General features: G+C 43.7%; 1 protein-coding gene across 2 annotated transcripts in view; it reads right to left on the minus strand.

The window, feature by feature from the left end:
* Positions 1-7,500, minus strand: part of LOC123499210 — a 47,909-nt gene that overhangs the window by 29,406 nt on the left and 11,003 nt on the right. The window lies entirely within an intron of this gene.

Genomic DNA, 7,500 nt, shown 5'->3' on the forward strand with positions numbered 1-7,500 from the left:
CCTTGTACTTATGATAGAGAGTACACACACACACACACACACACACACACACACACACACACCACCACCGCCCCAGACACAGACACGCAGACCTCCCCAAACACACATAACCAGACGACCTCCCCAGTACACAGACACTACACACAGACACACAGACACACCAGTGGCAACCCGCCCCAAGAGTGGAGCTATAAATGAAGGGAGAAACTCGGCCCAGAATAGCCAAGAGAGCCACTCCCAACTAGCCAGAGGGAGAGAGGGGAGTGTGGGGAGAGAGAGAGGGAGTGGAGGGGAAGAGGGACATATATGTGTGGGAGGGAGGAAAACTAAGGAGGGAATTTTTGAGTGAGAACGTGGGAAAAAGGAATGAATGAGTGTGTGTGTGTGTGTGTGTGTGTGTGTGTGTGTGTGTGTGTGTGTGTGTGTGTGTGTGTGTGTGTGTGTGTGAGTGAAGGAGACAAGGGAAGAGTAGGAGGAGGATGGAGAGAGAGAGAGAGAGAGAGAGAGAGAGAGAGAGAGAGAGAGAGAGAGAGAGAGAATGTTATGGCATGTTTGCCGGTGAGAGAGAGAGAGAGAGAGAGAGAGAGAGAGAGAGAGAGAGAGAGAGAGAGAGAGAGAGAGAGAGAGAGAAAGATACCGAGTAGCAGGACAAATTATATGAAGGAAAAGGAAGAGGAGGAGGAGGAAGAAGAAAAAAGGAGGAAGAAGAGGAGGTGGACAGAGAGGAAGCAATCACATCCTTTCTTCCTCACTTCCTTTACCGCTACTTCCTCTCCTCCTCCTCCTCCTCCTCCTCCTCCTCCTCCTCCTCCTCCTCCTCATTTCGTCACATTTTACGGTGTCTTAACTCACAGCCGAACTCTCTCTCTCTCTCTCTCTCTCTCTCTCTCTCTCTCTCTCTCTCTCTCTCTCTCGTTATCATACCTATTTTTTCCCTTTCTTACCATTTCTTTCTTTATAATTCCACTCTCTCTCTCTCTCTCTCTCTCTCTCTCTCTCTCTCTCTCAGCACGGGAACAGCAGCCACAGGATGTAAACAGAGAGGGACAGTCTCGCCCTTGGAACAAAAGCGACCGAGAGTTTCCAATGTGTCATCTCAATCACGGGACTAAGATTACCTGAGTTACTGGATTGAGACGAGGAGGAGGAGGAGGAGGAGGAGGAGGAGGAAGGCCGGATGTATGGATGAAGGAAGGGAGGGAGGAAGACGAGGGGAAGATATGAAGGGTGTAAAGAGGAAGATGATAGAGAGAGAAAGAGATTTTTGGTGTATTTAAGATGAGGAGGAGGAGGAGGAGGAGGAGGAGGAGGAGTAGGAGGTAGAGGGGAATGAGGAGAACGAAGAAGAATAAGAAGAAAAAAAACGTGAAAATATTGCTGAGAGAGAGAGAGAGAGAGAGAGATACGGCACGTGCTTCCCCAAGGCTGTGGTCGAACTTGAATCTGTCACCCGTCTCTCTCTCTCTCTCTCTCTCTCTCTCTCTCTCTAAAGAAACTATAATAATCTGATTATTTTACCTTTTTTTTTCTCTTCCTCCTCCTCCTCCTCCTCCTCCTCCTCCTCTTCCTCATCCTAATCTTCACCAAGATCATCCTTATCATCTCCCTCATCTCTTCATCCTCCCATTATTCCTAGGTATTTAATGGAGGAGGAGGAGGAGAAAGAGAAGGAGAAGGAGAAGGAAAAGGAGGAGGAGGAGGAGGAGGAGGAGGAGGAGGAAGATTAGGAAGGAATAGTGACAGGAGGAGGAGAAACAATCAGACAAACAATAGTAGTAGTGGTAGTAGTAGTGGTGGTGGTGGTGGTGGTAGTAGTGTAGCAGTGGTGGTGGTAGTAGTGGTGGTGGTGGTGGTGGTGGTGGTGGTGGTGGTGGTGGTGGTGGTGGTGGTGGTGGTGGTGGTGGTGGTGGTGGTGGTGGTGGTGGTGGTGGTGGTGGTGGTGGTGGTGGTGGTGGTGGTGGTGGTGGTGGTGGTGGTGGTGTGGTGGTGGTGGTGGTGGTGGTGGTGCAGGTGGTGGTGGTGGTGGTGGTGGTGGTGGTGGTGGTGGTGGTGGTGGTGGTGGTGGTGGTGGTGGTGGTGGTGGTGGTGGTGGTGGTGGTGGTGGTGGTGGTGGTGGTGGTGGTGGTGGTGGTGGTGGTGGTGGTGGTGGTGGTGGTGGTGGTGGTGGTGGTGGTGGTGGTGGTGGTGGTGGTGGTGGTGGTGGTGGTGGCAGTGGTGGTGGCAGTGGCAATGGCGGTGGTGGTGGGTGGTGGTGGTGGTGGCAGTAGTGGCAGTGGCAGTGGTGGTGGTGGTGTGGTGGTGGCAGTGGTGGTGGCAGTGGCAGTGGCAGTGGTGGTAGCAGTGGTGGCAGTGGTGGTGGTGGTAGTGGTGGTGGTGGTGGCAGTGGTTGCAGTACTAGTAGTAGAATAGTAATACTAATACAAGAAACATGACCTGGCACACTCCTCCTCCTCCTCCTCGTCCTTCTGCGCCCCACGTGTGCCAACATTACTCACAGACCGACAGGCTGGGGCGTGTTGTGGTGGCCACGGAGGAGGAGGAGGAGGAGGTGTGAGAGGGAAGGAGAAGGAAAGTAAGACGAGAAGGGAGAGCGAGAGGAAAGGATTTGGTTGTTCGATTGAGAGAGAGAGAGAGAGAGAGAGAGAGAGAGAGAGAGAGAGAGAGAGAGAGAGAGAGAGAGAGAGAGAGAATTATAAAAAAAATATAGAATATATTTGATAACTTTCCATTTTCTTTTCGTCTGTGTGTGTGTGTGTGTGTGTGTGTGTGTGTGTGTGTGTGTGTGTGTGTGTGTGTGTGTGGCACCGGAAGACATCTGGAGACCCTATGGCACTGATACGGAGTGCCACGTGTCCCTTCTTCCTTTCTCTACCTTCCCCCTTACCATCAGGAAGAGGAGGAGGAGGAGCAGGAGGAGGAGAGAGTACTATAGTGGTGGTGGTATAACAGAAACAGAAGAAGAAGAAGAAGTAGTAGTAGTAGTAGTAGTAGTAGTAGTAGTAGTAGTAGTAGTAGTAGAAGAAGAAGAAGAAGAAGAAGAAGAAGAAGAAGAAGAAGAAGAAGAAGAAGAAGAAGAAGAAGAAGAAGAAGAAGAAGAAGAAGAGGAGGAGGAAGAAGAAGAAGAAGAAGAAGAAGAAGAAGAAGAAGAAGAAGAAGAAGAAGAAGAAGAAGAAGAAGAAGAAGAAGAGGAGGAGGAGGAGGAGGAGGAGGAGGAGGAGGAGGAGGAGGAGGAGGAGGGGAAGGAGGAGGAGGAAGAGAGGAGATAAGAATAACTGATGAACGAGAAGACCCAAAAATTGAGAGAGAGAGAGAGAGAGAGAGAGAGAGAGAGAGAGAGAGAGAGAGAGAGATGGTCACGTGATAAGATCTCATTACTAAAACGACCATTATCTTTCAAATATCCTGCACACACACACACACACACACACACACACACACACACACACACAGAGAGAGCGCTGGCAGAGGAGAGGACCGGGGTTCGATTCCCCGGCCGGGTGGAGATATTTGGTGTGTCACGTGTACTGTTCACCTAGCAGTGAGTAGGTACAAATCGAGGAGTTGTGACCTTGTTGTCTCGGTGTGTGGTGTGTGCCTGGTCTCAGACCTATCCGAAGATCGGAAATAATGAGTTCTGAGCTCGTTCCGTAGGGTAACGTCTGGCTGTCTCGTCAGAGACTGCACAGATCAAACACACAATTACACACACACACACACACACACACTTCCTTTCCTCTTTCTTTCTTTCTTCCTCATTTTTCACTTCGTTTACTCTAATCACTCATTTCCCTTGTTTACTCTCTCTCTCTCTCTCTCTCTCTCTCTCTCTCTCTCTCTCTCTCTCTCTCTCTCTCACGAAAAAGTGTCAGGAGGAAGGAAAGAACAGGACCAGACGGAGGAGGAGGAGGAGGAGGAGGAGGTGAGGAGTAGGAGAGAGACCAGACCACCTTTCTTCTCCCTTCCTCCTCCTCCTCCTCCTCCTCCTCCACCGTAGTCTGGCAGAACGCTCCTTCCTTCCTCCCTTCTCTCTCTTTCCTTCCTTTTCTCCTAACTCAGTTTTCATAAGTTTCTCTCTCTCTCTCTCTCTCTCTCTCTCTCTCTCTCTCTCTCTCTCTCTCTCTCTCTCTCTCTCTCTCTTCTTCTTCTTCTTCTTCTTCTTCTTCTTCTTCTAATTTATCTTACACCTCGTTTACTTTGAATATTTATTTGAAGAACATTAGCATCTTCCTCTTCCTCTCCCTCCTCTTCTTCTTCTTCTTCTTCTTCTTCTTCTTTTCCTCCTCTTCCTGCTCTTCCTCTTCGCTGTACTTTTTTTCCTTCTTTCCTTTACATTAGTATCATAATTATCGTTGTTTTCATCTAAATCATTACTTTTTACTATCTGTTTTTTTCCTAGTGTCTTTCTTTCTCCTTTTTCCTCCTTTCTTTTTTCTTCTTGTCTTCGTATTTAATCTCGTTTTCTTTTCCCTTTTTATCATTTCTCTTCCATAATTTCTTTCTTGTTGTATTTTTCGTTTTCACATTTCTTCTTTCTCTTCTTCCTCTTTCTCCTCATTTTCTTCTTTCTCTTCAGTTTTTCCTTCACTATTTCTTCCCTTGTTTTTCTTTTCATCTTTATTGTCTATCTTCTCTCCTCTCTATCCTTATTCCTCTTATCTATTCGCCCTTTCTTCATCTTTATTCCTCCCTTCGCCCTTTCTTCATCTCTATTCCTCCTCTTCCCCTTTTCAATTCATTTTCTTTTCCTCCTCCTTTGTTTACGCCATATTAGGAGACATTAAGCTCACATGTCCTACTCTTCCTTCTCCTCTTTCTCTTTCTCTTCCTCCTCTATCTCTTCCTCCTCCTCCTCCTCCTCCTCGTCTTCCTTCTTCAAGAGACTCTCAAGGTAAGCCATTTGAGCAACACCTTGAAACATCCCTCTTGAGTCGAGAGAGAGAGAGAGAGAGAGAGAGAGAGAGAGAGAGAGAGAGAGAGAGAGAGAGAGAGAGAGAGAGAGAGAGAGAGAGAGAGAGAGAGAGAGAGAGAGAGAGAGAGAGAGAGAGAGAGAGAGAGAGAGAGAGAGAGAGAGAGTAATATTAGTAAGCTTTTATTAATATATTTTCTTGTTTCCATGTTCTGACTTAATTTTTACGTCATTAAAGAGAGAGAGAGAGAGAGAGAGAGAGAGAGAGAGAGAGAGAGAGAGAGAGAGAGAGAGAGAGAGAGAGAACATATATTTTAACCCCTTCAGTACCATGACGCGTTTCCATATTCATTCTGCTTACTATTTAGTGATTCTATACAGCTTCAGAAACTCATGTGGGGGGACTGAAATAGTGAGGACTGTGGCTATTAATCTTCTGCCTTCCATAGACCCTTCCTAATGTCAATGAAATGGTCTAATGGTACTCAAATCTCACGGTAAAAATGTGTCCCAGTACTGAAGGGGTTAAACTGTTAAGCGTCTTGTACTTGGTTGTTGTCTTGATATATTTTGTTCATTGATTTTCTCTTGTTACTGTCCTTTTTTTGTTGTTCTTCTCTTTTTTTGTTTACTTATTAATTTTTTTCTTTTTCTTTTTCATTCATTTTATTTATAGTGTTACTCTATGCAAACTATCCTTATAATTTCTAACTCTTCCTATTCTCTCACCTACAACTCGTAACAATAACTTCCAACACTCTTAATTTCATCTATAAATCCTAACAAAAACCTACAAATACTATACACATCAACAAAATCCCTTACCAGAACCCTCTAATTCCTTTCCTTAACCCAAAGATCACTCTCAGCATCAACTCCCACACTCTTCACTTCATCTATAAATTGTGACAAAAACTCTGACACTACACTCATATCAACAAATCCCTTAACAAAACCCTTTAATTCCTTTTCTAAACTCAAACATCACTCTCGACATTAACTTTCACACTCTTCACTTCATCTATAAATGGTAACAAAAACCCACAAACACCATACGCATCAACAAAATCCTTTAACAAAACCCTTTAATTCCTTTCCTTAACCCAAACATCACTCTAAGCATTAACTCCCAAACTCTTCATTTCATCTATAAATTGTAACAGAAACTGATACTACTCTCATATCAATAAATCCCTTAACAGAACCCTTTAATTCCTTTCCTAAACCCAAAGATCATTCTCAACATTAACTCCTACACCATTTATTTCATCTATAAATCATAAGAAAACCCACAAACACTTTATACATCAACAAAATTCCTCAAGAAAACTCTTTGATTCCTTTTCTAAACCCAAACATCACTCTCAGCATTAACCTCCAAACTCTTCACTTCATCTTTAAATCGTAACAGAAACTCAGACACTACACTCATATCAACAAATCCTTTAACAGAACCCTCTAATTCCTTTTATAAACCCAAACATCACTTTCAACATTAACTACGAAACTCTTCACTTCATCTATAAATGGTAACACAAACTCACACTACACTCATATCAACAAATCCGCTAACAAAATTTTAACATCGGAAATCTTAGCTATAACTTCCAAAACTCATAAACTCTTCATTTCATCTATAAATCGTAACAGAAACTCACAAACACTACACACAAACCAACAAATCCTTTAACACAATAACAGAAACTCACAAACTTTTCACATCTACACACAAATCAACAAATCCTTTAACACAGTCTTTAATCTCTTCTCTAAACCCAAACATCGAGACCTCAGCATTAATTCCCCAAACTCCTAAACTCTTCATTTCATCTATAATTCGTAACAAAAACTCCAACACTACACACAAATCAACAAATCCTTTAACACAATTCTTAATCCTCTAAACCCAAACATCGGAACTCTTAGCTATAACTTCCAAAACTCCTAAATTCTTCATTTCATCTATAAATCGTAACAAAAGCTCCAACACTACACACAAAGCAACAAATTCTACAACAAAACCTTTAATTTCTTTCCTAAACCCAAACATCACTACTCCTAAACGCATTCCCATTCAGTAAACCATTTCATCAACACGATCCTCTTTTGTTTCACCTGCCACGTTGCTGCAATACATCTCTCTCAATTGCCCTCTATACAAACACAGCAATATTTCGTAACGCTGTCCCTCCCTCTTTCCCTGTTTCCTTTGTGGTAGTGCACATATTTTTAAACTCTATTGTCTGTCTCACCTGTGTTATGGTTTTTCGGATAAGTGGAGGTCAGATACATCCAGGCCACAGGTAACAGGACTGGGTAAATTAAAGGTAACATGATGAATCGCAAGTTTAGTTTGATTTTTTAAGTCTTGTGGGTTTTTTAAATTGTATGTGTGATGTTTTCGTGTGTTTATTTCACGATTTATTAGTTTAGTTAGTTCTCTTTATCTCGTTTTGTACTATAACGCGTTTTCATATTCACTCTGGTTACTATTTGGTGATTCTGTACAGCTTCATCAACTTGTGTATGGATTGAAATAGTGAAGACTCTGGCCATTAATCTTCTGGCCTCCATAGACCCTTCCTTAATGTAAG

The sequence above is a fragment of the Portunus trituberculatus genome, chromosome 49 (assembly GCF_017591435.1).
Source record: "Portunus trituberculatus isolate SZX2019 chromosome 49, ASM1759143v1, whole genome shotgun sequence".
Lineage (NCBI taxonomy): Eukaryota > Metazoa > Arthropoda > Malacostraca > Decapoda > Portunidae > Portunus > Portunus trituberculatus.